Below are 24,654 nucleotides of genomic sequence, written 5' to 3'. Positions count from 1 at the left end.
CAGGCCCGTTTCAAAACCCGCAGCTGAAATGACATCATCCATCTGCCCAAGAAGCCACAACCTCAGCAGCCACACAGCTAAAATAAAAGCACTCCTGTTATTATTGGAGAAGGCAAAGAAGTGTATTAATTCAATAGAGTCTACATGCCTAGCCACATTGGCTTTATTCACTAATTATAATCAAGAATTTTAAATGGATAAATATTTTGGGGGAGCAATTTTAGTTTTTAACAAACCAAGTAATGCTCCTTAGATGTTACATTTAGTGTTGTGCTAGGCAGTGCTGTGTGGGAAAGGTGAGCCAGCAAACCGGGTTCAGAACCACGTACAGAGCCATTAGAGGAGACCAGACCTGAGAGGAGGGACTGAAGGTCCAAAACTGCTTACGAAAAACCAGTTGCTATTTCATCTTGGATCTTGTATTCCCCTTTGCTTTTACACTATCATGTCTCATCAAAAAATATCAGCATCTGCGTTCAGACTTTGGTTTACTTAAAGACACCATGTGCAAGCTTGTGTTAAGCGAATGAGAACTTCCTGTCCAAAGTGGAAGGAAACTTTCAGTGTTACACACACGAGATGTCTTGCTCATCTCCTGTAGCAGTTGCTTTTTTCGGCCTGTGAAGATTACAAATCCCGAATGTGCGTGTTATAATTAATATTTTTATTGATGGGAAATAGTCACACAGCACATGCTTCATAGGCTTAAAAGCATGAGGGAGAGGTGCCCTACCTGGCTTGATTTTAAGAAACCTACTCTGAAAAAGGTAGCTGGAGGCATCTGTTCTACTGTTGCTAAGCAACCACACTCCACTCCTGTCAATCACTTTAATGGCATTAGCTCACTAACTTCACCTGAGAATAATTTACTCTCTACATTAGTCATGTGGTCATGCTCTGGACTGCTTATTTTTGTCATGGTATTCATAATTTGTGAAAACGTAAGGATCTTCTCATTCCTTTTTCTTTGTTTGCAGTGGAAGCTAACAGCAGGATCAGGGGCCCGCCTCTATTTTCATGCGATTGGACAACTGAGAAATGAATGACAGTGACGTAGAAGTGCATCATGTCCATGCACACCTTAAAAACAACCAGGTACACGCAGCGAATTAACGTGAGATGCCTGGTACGCAAAAGCAGAGTAGAAGATGCTTCAAACTCATAAAAATAATATTCTAAAAGCATCCCCCCCCCCCCAGCTGTTAAATGCGCATCCTATATGATCGCAACCTAATTCTCCATTTTGCTTCCAGCATTTTTCTGAGTCTTAGCACATCAGAATTTAAAGATCCTTTGTCTTTTGCAATGCAGATTTACTTGTAAATATACAGAATGTTTTGTTTAGGCATATGCCATGTTGCAAAGTCATCTGTTTTAAAGGGGCTGGAGGGGGGGGGGGGGCGCATCTTTTTACTGCAGCTTGTGTTGATCCGTATTTTGAATCACAGGAGTGACAGTCGGACAAGCTGACAGGGAAATACAACCAGGGTGAATAGATTTGCCAGTTCACCAAATGGAATGTATAACATTGTAAACTAACAGAAAGTCATTCTGGGTTGAGATAACCACGCTTCATGAACTAATGGGATCAACAGCTGATTTTTACAGGGTCTTGCAAACTAATTAATTCTAGAGTACATTTTGGGGGAAAGGAATATTTGCTGCATTGATTTTTGTTGTTTTCAATTTTGGAAATGGAAAAATAGGCAGATAAAAATCTGTTCCTTTCCGTGTCGAAACAGCGCTCATGGTATGTAATAAGGCAAGCTCAGACACCCATTGCATCACTTGAGAAAAACACAATCGCTCCCTGCATCCTGATCTGGATTCTCTTCATGCACAATGCTCCTGCATCCTGGTCTGGATTCTCTTCAATCACAATGCTCCTGTGTCCTGATCTGGATTCTCTTCGTGTCCTGATCTGGATTCTCTTCATGCACATTGCTCCTGTGTCCTTATCTGGATTCTCTTCATGCACAATGCTCCTGTGGCCTGATCCGGATTCTCTTCTTGTCCTGATGTGGATTCTCTTCATGCACATTGCTCCTGTGTCCTTATCTGGATTCTCTTCATGCACATTGCTCTGGTCCGATCCAGATTTCTTCATGCACATTGCTCCTGTGGCCTGATCCGGATTCTCTTCATGCACAATGCTCCTGTGGCCTGATCCGGATTCTCTTCTTGTCCTTATCCGGATTCTCTTCATGCACAATGCTCCTGTGTCCTTCTCTGGATTCTCTTCTTGTCCTTATCCGAATTCTCTTCATGCACAATGCTCCTGTGTCCTTATCTGGATTCTCTTCATGCACAATGCTCCTGCATCCTGATCTGGATTCTCTTCAATCACAATGCTCCTGTGTCCTTCTCTGGATTCTCTTCTTGTCCTTATCCGGATTCTCTTCATGCACAATGCTCCTGTGTCCTTATCCGGATTCTCTTCTTGTCCTGATCTGGATTCTCTTCATGCACAATGCTCCTGTGTCCTTCAGATGCAGCTGTTCGTTGGGATCATTAGGCACTGTTCAGTTATCTGCCCTGTAATTTCCTCCAATAGCACTAGAAACCAATATTGTTCTGGGTAACATATGGGCGATGTTACCTTCAAACGGACAACGATGTAGAAATGGAATTTGTCGGTCACGTCCCACCGAACGCACGAGCAGCTGCGTTAATCATCGCTGATGGCTCGAGGTGTTGAGTGCCGCCCGGGCGAATGTTAAACGCCGCGGCGGTTCCGCTCTCAGGCTCTCACCGCGACGTTCTGGAGAGGCCGCAGCGCGCTAGTCCCCGACAGTCACTTTGGGATGACGCCATCTTGGTTTCCGCTTCAAAGATGGGCTGTAATTATTTCCCCATCAACGAGGCAGGCGTACAATTAGTCGCATTACTGTGGAATCCCTCAATTAATTAAACCAATTTCTGTTTCACTTTCCACCCACACACATTTTTATATTAGCGTGCAAAGATATGTCAGTTGTGATCCGCAAATTCTTTTTATTTTTGTAATATATCCATCTTGTGGAATTATAATCAATTTGAATATGCGTGGATTGGACTTCAGGTGCTGACATTGCCATCGATGCTGTGTCTTACAGTACATCACTCTCCTCTTTCTTCTGTCTTATATACCGAGTGGTGACTGGTGTAGTAGTTACATTACCAATTTACTTCAACGGCTGTCTTCAGCTTTTGATCTTCCAAGTTGGATTCCCCCTTCACAAAAGGTAGAATCCCACTTTCATCAGCAGAGCAATAATTTTTGCTCATGCAAATTCTGGTTTTTTTGTGCCCATGTATGAATAATCACGATGTGCGGAATAAGAGATGAAAGAAAAGGAGGTGGGGGAAAAAGTGACTTCTTCAGCATCTCCTCTGATGCTTCCTCAGAGCAATCGAGGACACTGCTGAGCTCGTGAAAAGAGAATGTGCTGCCTTTTCATGTCTGTGCCAGAAACCTTTAATCCAGATTATGCACAATGAACTTCACCGCTGTTTGGGTGGTCAGCCATGTCCCAGATTCCTTTACCGTAACCAATGGGGAAGCTTCACAGTACTGTAAGCCCAGAGACACGCCCACTCACACACTCACTGACTCATTCACTCACTCGCTGACTCCAGAGACACACTCGCTGACTCAATCACTCACTCACTCACTGACTCCAGAGACTCACACACTGACTCATTTACTCACTCACTGACTACAGAGACTCACTCACTGACTCATTCACACACTCACTGACTCATTCACTGACTTCAGAGACACTATCACTCACTCACATCACTCACTCACTCGCTGACTCCAGTGACACGTTCACTCACTCTCTCACTGACTGCAGTAACACACTCACAGCTGTCACTCACTGATTCACTGGCTTATTGGCTCACTCACTCACTGACTCCAGAGACTCACTCACTCACTGATTCACTGGCTTATTGGCTCACTCACTCACTGACTCCAGAGACTCACTCACTCACTGATTCACTGGCGTATTGGCTCACTCACTCACTGACTCCAGAGACTCACTCACTCACTGAATGCAGAGACTTGCTCACTCACTGATTCACTGGCTTATTGGCTCACTCACTGACCGACTCCAGAGACTCACTCACTCACTGATTCACTGGTTTATTGGCTCACTCACTCACTTACTCCAGAGACTCATCATCCTGACTGCAGAGACTCACCCACTCACTGAATGCAGAGACTCACTCACTCACTGAATGCAGAGACTCGCTCACTCACTGAATGCAGAGACTCACTCACTCACTGACTCCAGAGACTCACTTCCTCACTGAATGCAGAGACTCACTCACTCACTGAATGCAGAGACTTGCTCACTCACTGCTAAATTGTATAATTTCCAGATTCAGTCTCACTATTTCAGCATTCTATATATGGAAAACAGTATAAAAGTTTATTTAGCCAGTCTATGGGGAAGAGACATGAGAGGCAGCTGTAAGTTTGGCTGAGGTGGGTAAAGGTGCTGTAGACCCATGAATCTGCAGCCTCCTTTCAGGCTCATGACTTCACACCACTGTGATCCTGACCAGACTGCTATGAGGACTCAAACCCAACCTTCAGAGATGGGCTTTTCTGGTAAACCAGCGGTCTGTTACGGCTTCTGACTGATCGTGTTCTTGTGTTCGGCAAGGCAGTTACAGAAGGCGCGGATTCTAGCCGAATCAGCATCTGACCAATAGCATGACCACGGTTATTCACAAGAGAACCAACCACGTTCGTGGAAGTCAATGTCATAACCATGTAACTTCCCTTTCGAGATGCTCCACAGAGAGAGTGTCGAGCCAAGGCAGTGTACGTTGCTGATGTATGTGGTGGGTAACTCCCATCACTGTGAGAACTTCTCAGTGAAAGGCTTGTTACAAAGTTGAGTCATTAGGTCTAGTGCAGCTGGATGCCCATTCAAAAGTCTTATATCAGTTAAATGACTTTAATTGACATGGAGGTACGGGTTTGGCAAAAATGTTGTGGTTTATTATTATACATCAAGTAACGGGTGATTACAATTACTGATGATTAGAATTACTGTACTATTACTGTAATTAGCGATTACAGTTCTTCATCACAGGCGGTCCCTAAAAAAACAGTATTTAACAGTACAATCCACATTAGCGTACGTGAAAACATGGAGATAGACATTCTCCAAATGAACAAATAAAGCAGTGTAATGCATAATAAGTAATCTCTACCTGCTGTATTTATAGAAACATTCTGCTTGTTTGTGTGGATAAATTCAGTGGGAATAGCGTGTGGTAGCGTGACAGTGACTCCCCAGTGGTGTCTGAAGATCTCCCTTCGTGAGGGACGAGGTGTCATTCTCTTTTAGGGGCGTGTGGAGGCTGTGGAGTGCATCCATTCGTTGTCTTTGATGGAAACATAAAAAATGATTTCTGTTGCTGGGTGGTATGTTTCAGGGCAAGACCTCATTTTTATATCTGGTGTACTTCAAGGGAAGCAACGTAGATTCTTCGTGAGCCCTGAAAGCAGCTGGTTGCTGCAGCCTAAACGTAATGCTTTTTTATGTTCTCCGTTCTTTTTGATATGCAGAATTGGTACTGAGCTTACCCTGTGAAATTTCATCGGTACATCCTAGCCCCTTTCACGGTAGAAGTGTGTGCTTTGAATCCAGGTAGAAAAATGACTTCTCGGAGATGAATGAGGATCATTTTTGACTTGTTTGTGGGTGTGATGGGTCTCGTGTCAGAGACGTCCCCCCTGGGTGTATTTCTCATGCCTGCCATGGGAAAACAGTGGTTGGTGGCTTGGTTCCTGTCAGCCAGTCATTCCATTCGTCGTGGCTCGGTTTGAACTGTCTGGCGTTCGTTGATCTTGTTCGGGTAAAGCAGACCTGTCGGGGCGAATGAAGTGACACATCTTGCGCTCTCCGGTGCCGCGGATCTGATCATTTGTTATACACCCCGCCACGTTCCTCTTCGTTTTGAAATATTCCCGCTGTCTGAAATCATGACTAAAATTTCTAATACGCAGGCAAACAGTGGCTGCCTTGAACTACAGAATCAGGAGCATCAGGTGTGTGCTTCCCTTCCTTGAAAACAAAGCTGATTAGTCCGGTTCATTTCATGGCAACTGATGATTCCGAAACTGAGTCTTTTTTGTGGAACTTGGGTGCAAAAAGGGTTGAACTCTGTGGAAACGCGTTTTTGACCCCGTTAAAGTCAAATGTTTTTCAAAAGTCGGATGTTTTTCCAGCCTCTTAATGAATGGAGAGGATTCTGAATCACTCACTAATTGGCTCACTCCTTTGATGGAAGTACTCGCTAATTTTGTAGAAATAATAGAAAAAACAATGATTTTAGGATCTGGATGTTCCTCTAATGTTGGGGGTGCTCAAAAAGGGGTAGGTTATTTCATTAGTTGTATGTGCTTGACGTTTTAAAAAGCCTGAGCTATATCTGAAGGCTGCACTGAAAACTGAAAGCATTTCCCTGCAATCCAATATGGCAGTGAACCGGCATTGCCCGCACAGTTTTTTTAGAAGACGAATTTGGGGTCAGTTGAAATTGTTCGGATCAAAAACCAGAATATGGGCCAGCCCTTCAAGACGAGTGCACCTTTATTGTAAGCTGAGGTTTCTTCTGCACTGATATCAGTATTTTTATTTATTGTTTTTGTACACAGAGATAAATAGGATAGAGGAGATGCCAGGCTGTGTAGTAGAGACATAGTCTCACACAGGTAAAGTTCAGGGATAGAATGCACAGAGCAGATGCCAGGCTGTGTAGTAGAGACAGAGACTCACGCAGGTAAACTCCAGGGATAGAACGCATAGAGCAGATGCCAGGCTGTGTAGTAGAGACAGAGACTCATGCAGGTAAACTCCAGGGATAGAATGCACAGAGCAGATGCCAGGCTGTGTAGTAGAGACGGAGACTCACGCAGGTAAACTCCAGGGATAGAACGCATAGAGCAGATGCCAGGCTGTGTAGTAGAGACGGAGACTCACGCAGGTAAAGTCCAGACGCAGTGCTCAAGCCCAGTAGTGCAAACATTTTGTGCATTTACTGCATTTACTACATTTGAAGAAGAATACGAAGAAGCAGCAGAAGAAGAAACTATAGGCAAATAGTAATTGACTAATAATGATGACTTTTTTGTTCATGTAGCTAATTGCATTGAAATTCAAATTTTGCTGTACATCGATGAACATCGGAACAGCTTTGTCTTCCATAGTGAAGACCCCAGTCTGTACACTGCTGCTCCTGACTGCAGGTGAGTGATGAGTCACGCGTTTCATGTTCCCATGTTTTTAAGTTTTTATCGATTCGGTTACTACGCGCAGCCAGTTTGCGCCCTTCACAACGATTTGTCTTCTCAAATGATTTGCGGACTGCAGAGACCATGTCCATTGCGCCAGCTCCCCGTACCCCTTTCAGACGGGTTACCTCACAGCTGTGGGCGGGGTCAGTGATGCGTAGCGGGTGTTGGGCGGGGTCAGTGATGCGTAGCGGGTGTTGGGCGGGGTCAGTGATGCGTAGCGAGTGTTGGGCCGGGTCAGTGATGCATATTGGGTGTTGGGCGGGGTCAGTGATGCGTAGCGGGTGTTGGGCGGGGTCAGTGATGCGTAGCGGGTGTTGGGCCGGGTCAGTGATGCGTAGCGGGTGTTGGGCGGGGTCAGTGATTGCTTAGCGGGTGTTGGGCGGGGTCAGTGATGCGTAGCGGGTGTTGGGCGGGGTCAGTGATGCGTAGTGGGTGTTGGGCGGGGTCAGTGATGCGTAGCGGGTGTTGGGCGGGGTCAGTGATGCGTAGCGGGTGTTGGGCGGGGTCAGTGATGCGCAGCGGGTGTTGGGCCGGGTCAGTGATGCGTAGAGGGTGTTGGGCGGGGTCAGTGATGCGCAGCGGGTGTTGGGCCGGGTCAGTGATGCGTAGAGGGTGTTGGGCCGGGTCAGTGATGCGTAGTGGGTGTTGGGCGGGGTCAGTGATGCGTAGTGGGTGTTGGCGGGGTCAGTGATGCGTAGCGGGTGTTGGGCGGGGTCAGTGATGCGTAGTGGGGGTTGGGCGGGGTCAGTGATGCGTAGTGGGGGTTGGGCCGGGTCAGTGATGCGTAGCGGGTGTTGGGCGGGGTCAGTGATGCGTAGTGGGTGTTGGGCGGGGTCAGTGATGCGTAGTGGGTGTTGGGCGGGGTCAGTGATGCGTAGCGGGTGTTGGGCGGGGTCAGTGATGCGTAGTGGGCGTTGGAAGCGGAGCTGGACACATGCAGGTGATGTGACCGGGTTTCTTCCTCCAGCTGAAAGCTGAAAGCCAGGGGGGTTATGGGAAGGGGCGCTGGCGGTGCTTTTCCCACTGTGGGGAGCCGGCCAATCCGAGCGCTCCGGCCCAGATGGAGGCGGGGCAGAGAATCAGCATTTCAATGGGAAGGAATCAAAGCAACTTACCTGCTTGATTATAATTACACAGTAAATACAGCGGTAGTACCTATAATGATTGTGTATATGCCCCTTTCCTGCATAGTACTTAAAGCTATAAAACCTTTGGGCGGATGTCCAAAAGCCTTTATTCTACAGAGAAAATCCCCACAGCCACAACATTCGGTATTCAAATGTTAAAATGGTGTAAAATATTTTTAATGGGACAAGGAAAGCAATGTGAAATGGGTCAATTTCGGTTAATTTGTACTCAGGCGAAAGGCAGCAATGGCGGCACACCCATTTCAGGGTGTTTTCTGTGTGACTGATGCGTGGGTTTCCAAATTCGCCTTTTTTTTTTTTTCGAGGCACTTCTTCATGTGGCAAACTCCACAGCGCCTTTTCCTCTAAACCTGCTTTTGGTTCCTGGTGCACTTCCTGCCTCTCCAGTGGCGCATTACTCCCAGCACACAGGGAGAGGCCCCAGCTCGGATGGGCTCTATGAAGGAGGGGCCACAGGAGCACGCTTATCCCAAACCACGGCCGCCTGGGGTCACTGTGTCCCCCTGGGCCCCTGGGTGGGGCCCGAGGTGGGGCTTGGGCGGGGTGGGGGGGAGTGGTGGTGCCTGGGGTGGGGCTCAGGGGCGGGGTTGGGGGAGTGGTGGGGCCTGGGGTGGGTCTCAGGGGCAGGGTTGGGGGGGAGTGGTGGGGCTCAGCGGCGGGGTTGGGGGAGTGGTGGGCCTTGGGGTGGGGCTGGTATTGGACACTAGCCTTTAACTATGAACACTTAACTTGCTTTCTCTTTAACATTGAATAAATTTTAATAATATAAAACAAACATGCAAACAAGTACGCTCAAAGACACTGCTTGGGGAGTGCTGGGACCTCACTGAAGCTGCCTCAAACCGTGTCCAGACCATTGCCTTTTTGAACACTGACAGCAGTCAGCTCAGGGAACGATGTGACAGCCCGCTGTTGTCTATTTTAAGCTCGCCGTCATTTTTAAAATGTGCTCAGAAGTTTGTTATTTGTTGTTTTTTGGACGGATGGGATGAGGCTGGATCGCAGGCCCTGCAGTGTGGCATGCTGTAGAGCTTCATGTGTGTCCGGTGGAGCCTCAGTCACATACAGCAGCTCTTAAGATGGATTGAATACGAGCAGTTCATTGGTAAATGGTAAATGGACTGCATTTATATGGCGCTTTAATCCAAAGCGCTGTACAATTGATGCCTTGCATTTACCAGAGCAGTTAGGGGTCAGGTGTCTTGCTCAGGGACACTTCGACACGCCCAGGGCGATGGACCAAACCGGCAGCCCTCCGACTGCCAGACAACCGCTCTTACCTCCTGAGCTATGTCGCCCCCCATTCACCCTCATTCATAAAGGGCTCAGAAATGCCTCTGATAGTCTGTAATAAAAGTGCATAGCTAGGAATAATAAATTAATATATATAGAGAATAGTGCATTAAAACTGCATATATGCAGTTTTAAGTGCAACTTCTATCATGGAGCTTAAATAAATAATAAATATCCAATAATTTATTGCAGTATAACTGTATAAATAGAAGTAGTAATAATCATGTAATAAACACAGACACACATAGAAACTAGAATATCTTTTACTTTAATGTACTAAAGCTGCAGTTTATTATTGCTATATTACAGAATACAATGGAACTGCAAATATAAAAATATAAAAATATATTTTTTAAAAACTTGATCACTGATAATCTAATGCAAAGTTTAGGTTTATATGTTTGAGCAGTGATCTCAAACTCTAAATTGTTTTGTGGTTTGCTTTCAATTGGCAGCTAAATTAGGCCTGGTAAACGAGGCGTGTGAACCCTTAGCCAATCAGTGACCTAAATGAAACACAGCAGAAGCCCAGGAAGCCGTGGCCCTCCGGTGCCGGAGTTTGCGATTCCTGCAGTGGAGGTTTCCCCGGTAACGTGTCCCGTGGTCAGTGGCGTTCTGCAGGGGCTTCCCTTGCTGGCCTCAGGTGCGGCCGTCTCTGCCATTTCCTGCAAACGCTGGAAACCCAGCACCGCGGGCAGCGGGCAGATCGATGGGCACCTCTCTGTGGTCCTCTCTCCGTCCGGGAGCGTTCCCCGGTGGGACCGGTCCAAAGCTTTCTGCGCTACGGGCCCTTATTCATATACAGGCCTAGGGCATCAATGCCTGCACTCACAAATGCCGTAAAATCTCACAGCTCTCGTGGAGCGCCTCTGTTTCATTGCTGCTGGTTTTAAAGTTTTCAAATGCATCTGCCAATAAAATCTCCCGAAAGTGAGGCTAATTCATGTAACCGTATTCATACGAAGCAGTTGTTTAAGCCGCCATTTCCCTAAAATGTGCTTCTACACCCGTGTGTGCTGGAGTGCATTTTGCCAGGTTCATGTGGAGTGCATCCACGAAGCATACATAATGCCTCATTGAGATGCCATAAGATATTTATGAATCATTCCTAAGCGAACGCAGTCATCTGTAGGACACGTGTTGTGTTAGAAAATTATTACAAAATCGAGCGTAGCACAACGCTCCAAAACAACAACATTTATGAATGATTTATAATGATGTTACGCTGTGGTAAGGAGCGTCATGCTAGCTTCCTGAAGTTTGTAAGGGGCGTCGGCTTCATGTAGAACGCGACCGACGTGACGCTGGATTCGGAGCCTGTGTTTAATGCATGACGAGGCCGAAGGTCTCCTGTCCCATTAAAGGTTGAAGTCTGCGCAGCCGTCAAACATTTGCTATTAGCAGACAATGTTTCCACACAATGTTGTCAAACACCGGAGCCAAGAGAACCGAGTATATACCGTGGGCTTTTAAGGATTGGCTCTACAGAACTCAATTACCTCCTTGTATGTACCAGCACAAGTACATGCACTCGGCTGGAGATGGAGCTTAATTAAGCATGAAATTGCGGTACTTAATGCCTCTTTGTACGGCGGAGAAGGCTGGCTTTTCAATCGACTTTTTTTTTCCGTTTTTAATCTTGGCAGTCTCTACGAAAAATATGATGAAATTTCACCAAAGCGCTTCGATCCGGCAGGAGAACAACGCAAACCCCCCGACGCGGGCTCAAACGCAGGTCCCGTTTAAATCCCCTGGCAAAGCCCGACGTGCCCCAACTCCAATTTGCAATGGTTCCTAAAAATAACGTTTTCAAAGGGGTTAAAGGATAAAAAGAATGTCAGCAGTTTGCCTTCCCGCATAGTAATATTTTGGCACTGCAGTCAAAGAGGGATTTACTGTAACGTCTGAAGTAAGGTCCCTTGTATGTTACTCATTATTATTTATTATGAGGTTTGCATTGAGTCAAGTAGGACAGGAGTAAATTGGTCAGTACCCTGTTATAATCCCATTCTTGTTGAAGTACAGGTATAGAGAATACCTAAAATGTTATGTGAACTAGCTGCTGAAAGCATAATTCCAAACACGCGGCGCACAAAAATGAAGGGCTTGTAAAAGGGTGCGGTTATAGTGAAATCCAGCTCCTCCTGAGTGAAACCCAGCCCCTCCTGAGTGAAATCCAGCCCCTCCCCAGCCCACCTGTTGCTTCCTGCCATGCCGTCTCGCTGATTGATGGAGTGGATGATGCGTACAGGCCCTGCTTCGCTCCAGAGAGCCGCTGCTATTGGGCGCTGGCGCGTTTGGCTCATTTGCATATTCCGCTCGGCACGTGATGTAACCACGCGCAACCCAGGGCCTCTGCGTCTCCGAATCGATGGCGCCTTTTCGCCTTCTTCCAAACGCGATCCTTTGTCTGCGGATTAAGTTTTCCTGAACCTGTGTGGCGCAGCTAGGCACATGCGGGGGGGGGGGGGAGTGGGCGGGGGCTGTTGTCAAAGAGCACTTGAGAGAGAGAGGACCCCCCCCCCCTCCCCGGCTTTGATAATCTTCCTCCCCAGAAATCTTTCATCTTACAACCGCCCTGCCAGAATCGCTCGTTCCTACAGAGATGCTTAGAAGGATTTACGAAACGATAGAACGAGCAAAAACACAACAATGCCTAAAATGACTGCGTTTGTTTAAGCGATTGTTACAGCTGTCCTCGAAATGGAGTGTTCATTATTTATCATGTCCTCGCGTGCATGGAAGCACCAGTTCCACTGCAGGCCCTGGTGAAGCACGACTGCGTTCCTGTCACCTGCAGCAGAGCGGGACTCTTCTCCACACACGGGGCTCTTGGAGCGGAGACTCCCCGCCTCCATGTTTCTTTGGGGCCGGCGCCTCTGGGAGAGAAAGGTCCATCGAGACGCCATCGATGCTCTTCAGCTCCACCTTAAATCAACAGCAGCGTTCCTTCCCTCCTACGAAGGCTTTAAATAGCGCTGTTGCTATCGGCCAGCCAGTTCCTCAAATGATAAAACTGCTGTTTTTTGTTTCTCGTTGTTTTGGTCGCTGAGATTTGAGTGCGGTCCGTCCCCCTGCCAAGCGTCCGTCCGTCCCTTATCTGTATGGAAATGGCCTCGTAAACAAGATGCTCGGCGCCGAATTAAATGTCATGTGGGCTTTCACAGTCGACGAGAGCTAATTTTCGCGTTTAAAGCCGGGGCAAAAAAAAGAAAAAAACACGCCCCAGCTGTGCGCTTTCATATGAAAACGATAATGTTTGTGGCTGCCAGCGTGCCCGAGCGGGGCTGGCTTGCTGCTCTGAGCCGCTCTTTGTGTGGTGACAGGATTGCCTTCCACCGGAGAAAACCCGTGTTTCACGTCAAAGGAGATGAGTCACTGCGACGTCGAAACCGCTCGGAGAAAAAGAGGAATCCAGGCGAAGGGTTCCTAAGCCGGCCCTGTAAAGACTGTCGACTGGCCGCGTTCGCGCCGAACAGCTTCATCACGTTAACCCCTGATTCCTCCTCTTTCCCAGATTAGTTTAATGGACGTTTGAGGTGTGGAGGAAGGATCCTTGTCAGATGAAATGTAATTTCTTTACAGTTGGGGTACTCGAGGTGGCCTTTAATAGCTTGAGTTATTTCCACCGAATGCATTCAGACTGTTCAACATTCTAAACCGGATGGCGTATTTAATCTGATTGGACACGGTGTTTTATGATGGATGGCCTTGAATGGATGCATAGCGTCATAGGCCTGATGAAATTTTACTGAAACTGACCAGGTTGGGAAAATCACCCTAAATGTGAGAATGAATTTGCTTAGCAGGCCCCTAATCCAGCTCTGTTTATACAGGTGGCAACTTTACTGAAGCTCAAGGCTACAAGAGCAGTTCAGCACTTGGGATTTGAACGTGCAACCCCTATCTTACAAGCCCAGTCTCCAAGCCATTGTTCTCCACAGCCATCATAGAGTATTATGAGTATTATTGTTTTATTGATCATTCAGCGATATTACAGGTTGTTCAGATAGGAACCGTGAAATGCGTGAGTCAGTGATGCCCATTCTGTTCTCAGACGTCTTCATGAAGGGTGTGCTAACCAGTTTGGAAAACTATATTTGAACAGTTTCCTGGAATGGTCAAGGCAGAGGGGCGGAGTCGAGAGCAGCAGAGGAACGTTCCACCAGCCCGTCCCCCCAACCCTACCGTGCTATTGGTCCAGGGACTGGGCATTCCAGCCGGGTCTGCTCAGCCCCTGCCTCCCATTGGATGTGGGTTCTCCAGTGATACACACACACAAGGAACCGCATAACAAGAATCCCATGTGACAAACAATACACACGGTGACAGACCTATTTTTTTTTAATGAATTAATTTTTTTGTACTTCTTAGAAAGCGCAGTGAGACAGGGCTGACTGCCTGTACCCAGCATGCCCTGCTGGCTGCTGCAGTCACGCTGACGCGCATTCAGATCACGCAGGTGGAGAGAGGCCGCATTCATTTGCCCTTCTGTAATCTGCTTAACAATTAAGCAGCCGCCCACACCCCCCCCCCCCCCCACCCCCCCTCCCCCCGAGCTCAGTCCCCTGGGGATAAAACTCACTATTTCATTCCAGCAAAAGGCCATTTCACTTTTTTTCCCCCAGGCCAATATATATTAAATTGGCTCTTATCATCAGGAGGGGCCTTTTGAGTTATTCTCCGTCAGCCGGACATGCAATTAAAGCCCTCCAAAGCAGCCAGCCTCTCAGCAAGCCTAGAGATGGATGCCCACAATGCAATGGTGTGTGTGTGTGTGTGTGTGTGTGTGTGTTATAAGTGTGCGGTGTGTGTGTGATATGTGTGTGGTGTGATACGTGTGTGTGTGCGTGTGTGTGTGTGATAAGTGTGCGGTGTGTGTATGTGATATGTGTGTGGTGTGTGTGTGTCTGTGTGTGTACGCGCGTGCGTGTGTGTTCGTGTGTGTGTATGTTTGAGTGTGTGTGTGCGTGTGTGTGTGCATGTGTGTGAAGTGTGATATGTGTGTGTATGTGTGTGTGTGTGTGATATGTGTGTGGTGTGTGATGTATGTGCGTGTGTGTGATGTGTGTGTATGTAATATGTGTGTGTGTGTGATGTGTGCGTGTGTGTGATATGTGTGTGTGTATGTGCATGTGTGTGTGTGTGATATGTGTGTGGTGTGTGTGTGTGTGTGATACGTGTGTGTGTGTGTGTGATGTGTGTGCGTGTGTGTGATATGTGTATGGTGTGTGTGTTTGTGTGATGTGTGTGTATGTAATATATGTGCATGTGTGTGATGTGTGCGCGTGTGTGGTGTGTGTGTGATGTGTGTGTGGTGCATGTGTATGTGATATGTATGTGTGTCTGTGTGTGTGTGATATGTGTGTGATGTGTGTGTGTGTGTGATGTGTGCGTTTGTATGTGCATGTGATATGTGTGTGTGTGTGTGTATGTTGTGTGCGTGTGTGTGATATGTGTGTGTTGTGTGTGTGTGTGTGTGTGTGTGTGTTACGTGTGTGTGTGATGTGTGTGCGTGTGTGTGATATGTGTGTGGTGCGTGTGTATGTGTGTGTGTGTGTGTGTGTATGTGTGTGTGTGTGTGTGATACGTGTGTGTGTGATGTGTGTGCGTGTGATATGTGTGTGGTGCGTGTGTATGTGATGTGTGTGTGTGTGTATTTGTGTGTGGTGCGTGTGTATGTGATGTGTGTGTGTGTGATATGTGTGTGGTGTGTGTGTGTGTGTGCGTGTGTGTGATATGTGTGTGGTGCGTGTGTATGTGATGTGTGTGTGTGATATGTGTGTGGTGTGTGGGTGTGTGTGTGATGTGTGTGTGTGTGTGTGTCTGTGTGATATGTGTGTGTGTGTGTGTGTGTGTGTGTGTGATGTGTGTGATGTGTGTGATATGTGTGTGGTGCGTGTGTATTGGTGATGTGTGTGTGTGTGATGTGTGAGTGTGGAGGATGTGTGTGTGTGGTGATATGTGGTGTGTGTAAAGTGTGCGTGAGATTGAGGCAAAGGTTCAGCATTATGCGAGAAATTTGAGGATAACATTACTGCAACCTGCAGGCAAAGCTCAGTGTAGACATCATTAGAGTAGGGGGCGGAGAAATAAATATATAATTCTGAAATATGGCGTATTAATCTCGCTTACAAGGTTAATATGCCTTTTAGACATGAATATGGCTTGTATGTTCATTATGGGAAGATAACGGTGCCACTTCTGCGCTTTCTAAACAATATGGGACATGCTTTTTAACGTGATACCAGCTCAATGAGCATCCCTCTCCAATCCCCAATGGATCATCAAGAAGAATACAATGAGGCTAGTGGTCCCAGCGGTGTTCTTCTACATCATATATGTATTGCATGGGATAGTCATCAGCATTATGTCATCTTTGACTGCAGTAGAGACTGTCTAATGACCGCATTAATGACTGCATGATGTCATAAGAGACTGCATTAATGACTGCATGATGTCATAAGCGACTGCATTAATGACTGCATGAGGTCATAAGTGACTGCGTTAGTGACTGGGCTATGTCATTGGGGCATTTTGTCATGAGGACTTGTCTAAAAGAACACAATCAACTACATTCTCTGTAAATTTATTGTCATGGTTATGCGAGGCATTGCCAAAAACTGCTAAAATATAAAGCCACTCCTGGCTTTGTTCGGAATGACATGGACTTCTGCTGTCAGAAAAATGCACTCCTGTGCAATTTGGGGTGTGGACGGGGGAAGGAGGGAGAAAGATGGAGAGCGAGAAGCGAGGGAGCTAAAGGGTGTGGAGTGAAGGAGAGAAGGGAAAAGATTGAGAGAGTGGGAGAAGTAAATTTGACAAGGAGTGGAAGAATGGGAGGGGAGAGTGGCGCTGCTGAGAGGGAGAGAGAGAACGAGTAAGAAGGAGAGGGGGAGAGGAAAAGATCAGTTATCTGAAGTCTTTGTCAAGGAAACAAATTCACCCGTCGGTCTCCGCGCTTCCAATATAATATACGACAGGTCCCGGGTCACACATTTGTACCCAGTGGATCAATCACGCTGACGTCCGAATATGGGACCATCTATCAAACCAGAGATTAAATCTTCAACTTTTACAGCAGCAAGGAGAAGTTTGGTGGCTCTTTATCCTGTGGGTGAAAAAAAAAACAAAAAAAAAAATCTGCTGTTGAGAACAATCGCTCTTTTCAACTGGAGAGCATTTCTTTCTGTTTTTCCATTAAGAGGCTCGGGAGTAATCTCTCTGAGCCAGAGATGGGCCTGCAGATGAACGAATCGCATTACTTGCAGGTCCACACAAAGAACATGATACGTGCTGATAACCCGCCCATGTTGGGCCTGTTTTCAGGGGATCCAGGGACGAGATTGGTCTTTCCCAGACAGTTAAAAATTCACCGTACTTCCTTCAATCTGTACACTGCCGCTTATGCTTGTGGTGGTTCTTCGTACCTCAGATCGTTTGTTTCCTTCAGTTTCGAAATCCTACCTTTTCAAATTTCCGTTACGCTCCAGAAAAACCGGTCTTCCGCCTGGGTCGAGCAGTGCAGTCCCCATCTCGCACTTTCACGCACATCAGACTTCACCATCCATGGGAGCCTGAGGCCTGGAAGCAGGAACCGTCTTTCGACATCTCTGCGTTTCAGAAACCCGGAACATTCCGCTGACGCGCCAGAGCGACGGGGCGGGACAAATACTTGCGAACGCGCTGACTGTCAGTTTTGAAATCTTGAGCATAATGACAAGACATCCGGAGCACTGATTCTGATGTATGTACACATTTGGGTTCATTAGGAGTGAAGCTCTTCCTACCGAAGTCGTTGGGATTAATCTTTCTACATGTTAGGAATGCCAAGAAGAGTCGTGTTCTTTGTGTTTTTTTCTTCTTCTCCGTGTGCAAAAACTGGCTACAGAACACACACATGTGCATGCATGCAACCCATGTATATGCCATGCACACACGTACGCACAAACACACATGTACACACACACACACGCACAAATTGTATCCAAAAGCACTCTCTCTCTCTCTCTCTCACACACACACACACACACTGTCATTTAGCTCAATTTATACCAATTTTGAACGTCCCTTTGATCTAAAAATATATCAGATACTTGGGTTGGGAATAGCTGCAATAGCTTTTGCTCAGACTTTCGGTCATTCTATTGAATCAGGAAATCAATTCGGGAAATAAGTGAGAATTTAATTGTAACAGGCAGCCAGGGTATTTAGATCAGATAGCTCATTTGGAGAGAGCGAGAAATTATTCTTCAGAATGTGCCACATATAATATGAAATCCTCAAATGAAAAATGATTTTCAAATCCCCCCTCACAATAGGCACAGGTTCCCTGCCTGACAGTGAGAAATGAATTTCTTATTGCCATTCAAGGGGAAGCTGTCATTTGCTTGGAACCCTAGAAAAGTTTGATCCGACCCAGAATTAGTTAAACGACTCACTTTGGCAGGAGCAAGTGAAATAGCTGCTGTATATACTGCTATAGGTAACATTTACCTTAAAGCAGAAGTAGACATTGCTGTGCCCTCCTGCCTGCATGCTCACCATCTTTACACCTTAGGCTTCTGATTTAGCGTGTCATTCTGAAATGGTACTGACGCAAATATTGCTCTTATTTGTTCAACAGTGATCTGTGGAAATCGGCATGATTATCATGTTGCATAAAGCCTTTAAGGTAGGGCAAGATTCATCCAGTACTTGATTAATTGCTATTTTCCCCTACAACCCTATTGATGTTCTTAAACAAAGGACAGATTGTCGGGAATTTTACCCATTCTGAAGAGCCATAGGGCTTTTTTTGTCACTATGAAACACAAGACACAGGCGCTCACACAAATAACAATGTAAGGACTACATCTTGCTCATCTACATCATGCTGACTTCATTCTGGTATGTAAATAAATGCTGTAGGATAGGCATGGATGAAATGCCTGTTTTGATGCTGGTGAAGTTTGGAAATAACTCCTAAAGATCTTTTCAACAAAACTTGTTTTGTATTGAATATTGATGAAAGTAGGTTTTTCTTTTTTAAATGATCAGTAATCTGCTTGAATGTTATTGAGGTCTACAGGGGAAAACCTTTAGAAATAATAGTTTGGGCCAGATATGCTGTGCGATAGAGTGAGAGTGCACTACCTGATATCCTTCTAATTGGAAACCAGTCAGACTGAATCACCGGGTGGCTGTTAACTCATTTAGGGCCTGATTTACTAAGACTGCAGTTTAGGATGTGAAAAACCTTTTAGCACACACAAAACTAATAACACAACCAGTGATTGGTGCAAAGCGAATGCCATGACCAATCATAGGTCGCGTTATTGGTTTTGCGTGTGCTAAAGGTCTCAGTAAATCAGGCCCGTAATGCCTGTCCCTCTGTGAGGGAAGCTGTAGACTGCTGGTAACAGCCGCCTCAGTCCGCAGCAATTTGGTGCCTGTGTCTGGCGTTCTATCCCCGGTGGTGCTGAGCAACGGTGGAATTCCCACAATGCAACACTTCGCCCTTCCCTCGCCCCTGCTTTGGAAAGATGGCGTCGGGGGTGAGGCATTACACCGCTAAACCTTCCCCAACAAAAGGGCGATTATTCCCGAGCGTGCGTCCCCTCGCTCGCCCCGCTCGCCCGTGATCTCCTTACCGCCGAATCACGCGACGGGCATTGCAGCGCCCCGCCCCCCGCCTCCCTTCCCAGGATCCTCTGGTTCGGTGGAGCTTGCCGGTGAAAATGCGTGTGTCGGGGGTAAGGGCCCAATAACAGCCCCCTCAGGTGTGCGGAGCCGGGCGGGTTCCCTGAAATGGCCGCCCTGTTGCGCTGCTCAGAGCCCAGTCCCGGTGAGAATCACTTACAGTGATTACGCTCCAGAGCCGCGGCGGCCATTTTAAAAGCCCTCCTTGTCTTTTGTATCAGTCTGTGCCAGTCTAATGGGATTTTCAGCTGCGCTTTTGAAAGGGTGATGGGGTGATGGGGTGGGGGGGCCTAATCTTTTCCCAACTTTTTGATTTGCTGATAGAAAGGGTTGGGGTGGGGCTGTGGGGGTGGGGGGGTGAGTGATGGCTTGATTCGATCCGTCTTTTGATCTCAGAGTAATTCTAAAAACCTTCCGGCTGACAGTTCTGCAACACTTTCCCCGGTGCCCTCAGCTCACTTATTTAAAATTGAGCCTTTTTTTTTCGGGCCAGCCCAAGACGAGCGCTCTGTGGATCCGGGCCCCTCCTCGGTCGGTCAGAGCTCGTTTTGGCTCGCTCCACGTCCGCCGAGGGTCAGACGCAAAACGATGACTAGCGCAGAGGACGAGGTTTTGATGCAGACTCCAGAGCAGGAGAATACGCCTAACATGCGCTCAAGCGTTTTGGCCTCCCCCCCCCCCTCCCCCAGCCTTCCGGTGAGCTCCGGGGTCACGGCCAAACGAAATCTGGCACTGCGAAACCCCCCCCCCCCCCTTTCTTACCCCTTAAATTTCCTTTAGTTTTTCTGCGGCCCGAAATGAAAGAGAGAGGAGAGGAGGATCAAAGTCGATAGACCTGTTGAATGGGAAGAGCATTAGCAGCAGCCGCCTCTGAATTATTGATGCTCAGCTGCCGCCCGGAGGCCATTATGGCTCCACTTTCTTTCTCTTTTTTTTTTACTCTTCCACTCGCCATTTTCTCGCTAACATCAGACTGTCTTCACCACGTCCCTTGTACAGGACGGAACGGGGGCACCGCCAGGGTGTGTGCGGTGTCTGTGTGTGAGGTTCGGCCCGCGCCTGGTATATTTAGCAGAGTCACGGTAATCGATAAGGCATTGCAAGCGGGGGAACCTTTGGCCTCTGTGTTCCCTCCCTGGGGGTGGAGGGGGGGGAGCAGGGGGGGGCTCTGTAAATTAGGTCAGGAGCGTGACGTATCGATCAGGGCGCAGGGGGAGAGCGGAGAGGAGTGTGCGGGAAAGTGCTGGAAGTGGGTGGGTGGGGGGGGTGGGGGAGGGGGAGGGGGGAGGTCCATGACTTTGTGTAGCGCGTTTTCAGAAACGGCTCAGTTATTGAGCATTAGCATTGCTGAGAAAAGCATAACAAATAAACCTGTTTTGGGGGGGGGGTGGTGGTGCACCCTCCTGAAGTGTGGGAGTTAAGGGCCTTGCGTGCTGAGTCAACCTTCCCTGTATAGATAAAGGTTAATCAATAATAATAAGTTTGGTGTAGCGACCGCAGCACATTAACACCTGTTGGGACTGCCAGAGGTCACGTTTTGTTGCCGCGGCGATCCACCGGAGGCAGGACTGTTTTTCAGCTGCCCTGCCCCCTTTTAACCCTTTAAGGGGTAAGATCACAAATCTGTGATTAGAATGTTCTTCACTGAGCATTCTAATGCTGATGTCATAATCACTACTGGCAACTGAAAGCAGTGGAGTTCTAGAGCACTGACTGCACACAACATTCCAAAAAGCCCTTCTCTTTAACAGCTGTTCCTCATCCCGTCGGCCTGTCGGCTAGTGGAGCGCTGCAGGTTTTCAGAGTGCTGCTGGGCCAGCTGGGGGGGGGGGGGGCAGCTAGAGGGGGGCTCACCGCATGCTTGCTAACGGGGACGTGTCTCCAGTCCTGACTCATGCTGGACCGTGGGGGTCCAGGCCTGGTAGTGTAGTACAGGGGCTAGGGAGCTGGGCTTGAGCAGGGTGCTTAACCTGAACATCTTCAGTTAAAGGCCCCGCTGTATAAATGGATTGTGTGTAAAAAAACAGTGTAAGCTGCGTAACTCTCTTTGGGTCGGCTTGCTGGCTGAGTCCAATGAGTCGTGCTGGGAAAGGTATAATTGCCCATTATTTTGCTCTGGCAGGACAGGGGATTACAATTTTACTCACACAGCAGCACCTTTCTCTGGTGGCCTGGGTGCCAGCATTCTGCTAACGTTCTGCCAGCGTTCCCTCTGTGTTCTGCCTGCGTTCTGCATGTGTTCTGCCTGCGTTCTGCATGTGTTCTGCCTGTGTTCTGCCAGCGTTCCCTCTGTGTTCTGCCTGCGTTCTGCATGTGTTCTGCCTGCATTCTGTATGTGTTCTGCCAACATTCTGCTTGTGTTCTGCCTGCGTTCTGCTTGTGTCCTGCCTGCGTTCTGCATGTGTTCTGCCTGCGTTCTGCATGTGTTCTGCCTGTGTTCTGCTTGTGTTCTGCCTGCGTTCTGCTTGTGTTCTGCCTGCGTTCTGCATGTGTTCTGCCAATGTTCTGCCTGTGTTCTGCCTGTGTTCTGCCTGCGTTTCGCCTGTGCCAGGTGCGTATGTGAGACAGTCCATTTGCCTGACAGCCGGACAGCTCAGCTGGTGGGTCCTGATGTTAAAAAGTATTTCTAACTTTGAGTCCCAACATTAAAAAAAACATTTCTAATTTGGGCCCCAACATTAAAAAGCATAAGAGCCAGTGCTACTGGGAATTCAAAACTGGGGAAAAAGGAAAGGAGAGTGAGGATGAAAACACATTCCTTCAGGAGACAGGGCTTGCGGCGATGCTGAGGCCGTTCTGTGGAGCCCTGGGGCATCGTGGGTAGTGTTCGGTGTATTTACGGCCTGTTCGGCGGTCACACGCTCCTGGGGGGCTCTGGGCCCAGGCGGGGAGGGCGTGGCCCCTGTCCCGCGCCCGGGCGGGAGCGTTTGACCGCGTGTCCCGCCGCTGCTCCGGCTGTGACAGGAAAGCCGGGAAGCGGTGAAGCGTTGCCACAACGTTCCGCTGACGTTTTCAGAAGGTTTGCAGTACTCTCCTTCGGTGGGAATGAGAGCGACGGTAAGCCAGTGAGCGCCATCGAGCAATAACTCTGCAACAACGTTCCAGCAACGTTTTATGAATGTTCCAAATTGAAATACATGATTGGTCGCATCGCATGACTTAACAAACACTACTGTCAAAAAGTAAATGACACGACCAAAAAGTGGCCAATTGCGGGACGCTAAAGGTGAAGCCACACCGTTTCCGGCAAAACCGCCCGGCAACACTCCCACGACCCACCGGCGGCCGCATGCGGGCGGGTCAGCGATTTTCTGACAGGAAGTAGGGTTCGTTAAATGTTGACCAGGTTTAATTTTGTGCTTAATGCTTTCATTATCCAGTTTGAATTAAATCTTAAAATTATGAAAATGTAAGATTGCATTTTGTATTTGGGTTGGGCTATTTGAATATAGCCTAGCTGTATTTGTGATGTTGTGTTTTGTTGTGATCGGTGAGACTGGGGAAAGGGGTCTGAATGAACTTTATTAATTCAATATAAAATATGCTTCATTCTCTCTTTGTTTTCGAACTTTGGAAAGGCATCTTTGTATAAATAAAAGCAGTCACTTCACTCTACTCTGCCTAGCTATGACTGTCCCCATTGATCTGTAATAATAATAATAATAATAATAATAATAAGTCAGGAGGAAGATGATTAAGAGGAAGAAGGTAGAATAACATTGCCTTACATAAAATAAAAAACAACTGCAACAAACAGCTGTTGTAACTGCAGTGATTTAAATGAAGCAATAGGGCAGAGTGAATATATTATATGTGATGATGTAAAATTAGACTGAGCCTGCGGTTCATTCTCATTAAAATTGACAGACCTGTTAATTGTGCAAAGCCGTGTAAAACGGGCTCTGAATTATTGTCAAATAAAGATACGCTGTGCGTCTGCCCCTGCTTGTAGGTCACTGGATGGCACTCGTGAAATCTTATGGAGGTAGGAAGTGGGTACCGGCCAATCACAGCGGGGAATTTCATATCATTATACCCAGCAGGGTGCGTTTTTGCTTCAGTAAGCCGGCCCAGGAGATCCGGGCGGGGAGGTTGATGGGGAGGTGGGCACGGATCACCGCTCCGTGTTATGAATCGTGTTCCCTCCTCGCTCGTTAGCGCGAGGGACACCTGCACACGCCACGGCGCAGCCAGGGCGCGGAGGGGTCACGCTGTGGGAAGACAGGGGGCAGCGGGAAGGCTGGGAAGCATGGAGGCTAGGAAACTGAGGGAGACAGGAAACCTGGGATAAAGGGGCATGCTGGAAACTGCTGGGAAATGGGGGAATGCTGGGAAATGGAGGAATTTTGGGAAACGGAGAAATTCTGGGAAATAATGGAATAATGGAATTCTGAGGAATGGGGGAATGCTGGTAAATGGGGAATGCTGGGAAATAGTGGAATGCCGGAAAATGAGGGAATGCTGGGAAATGGGGAATTCTGAGGAATGGGGGAATGCTGGGAAATAGTGTAATGCTGGAAAATGAGGGAATGCTGGGAAATGGGGAATTCTTGGGAATTCTGGGAAATTGAGGAATGCTGGGAAATAGTGTAATGCTGGAAAATGAGGGAATGCTGGGAAATGGGGAATTCTTGGGGATTCTGGGAAATTGAGGAATGCTGGGAAATGGCGGAATGCCGGAAAATGAGGGAATGCTGGGAAATGGGGAATTCTTGGGAATGCTGGGAAATGGGGTGAAAAGGAAGCCTTCAAATGTAAAAACGAAGGCTTCAAAGAGTGAGTAGTAGAGAATCCCTTGTGTGTGTGAGAGAGAGGTGCTGGGCGGGATGGGCGAATCCGTGAGGCCCGAGGAGCGTTTACGCAGCACGGATCCCACGCTCCGGTTCCGGCTGCAGTGCCTGCAGGGCTTTCTGCCGCCGGTTGAGGCCCTGCAGGTAAGCCGTGGGAACTCTCCAGCCTGTCGCTGACTCTCTGCAGTTTGAGATCTCTCACGCACGGCCAGGTCTCAATGAATTCAGCTGAGAGTGACGGCCAGGCTGCAGCAGACCCTGCGAGTCACTGGCCTTGCCTGTGTGTGCAACCAGTGCAGAGACACTGGCCTTCAGCTGAACAACTCCATGTGAGGGATTCGGAGGGACACTACCATCATCACCCGATGGGGTTTCTGGGACTGAACAGCACTAAAAACCACACCTGGCACTTGGCCAGTGGATTGATCCACTTCAAAGAAATTAT

At 47.8% G+C, this 24,654-nt stretch overlaps 1 protein-coding gene across 1 annotated transcript in view; it reads left to right on the top strand.

Annotated features, from left to right (window-relative positions):
• The window catches only part of LOC135234985 (chemokine-like protein TAFA-2), a 151,143-nt gene that overhangs the window by 9,026 nt on the left and 117,463 nt on the right, over positions 1-24,654 (top strand). The window lies entirely within an intron of this gene.

This window comes from Anguilla rostrata, chromosome 11 (assembly GCF_018555375.3).
Source record: "Anguilla rostrata isolate EN2019 chromosome 11, ASM1855537v3, whole genome shotgun sequence".
Lineage (NCBI taxonomy): Eukaryota > Metazoa > Chordata > Actinopteri > Anguilliformes > Anguillidae > Anguilla > Anguilla rostrata.
This window is presented reverse-complemented; position numbering and strand designations above follow the sequence as displayed.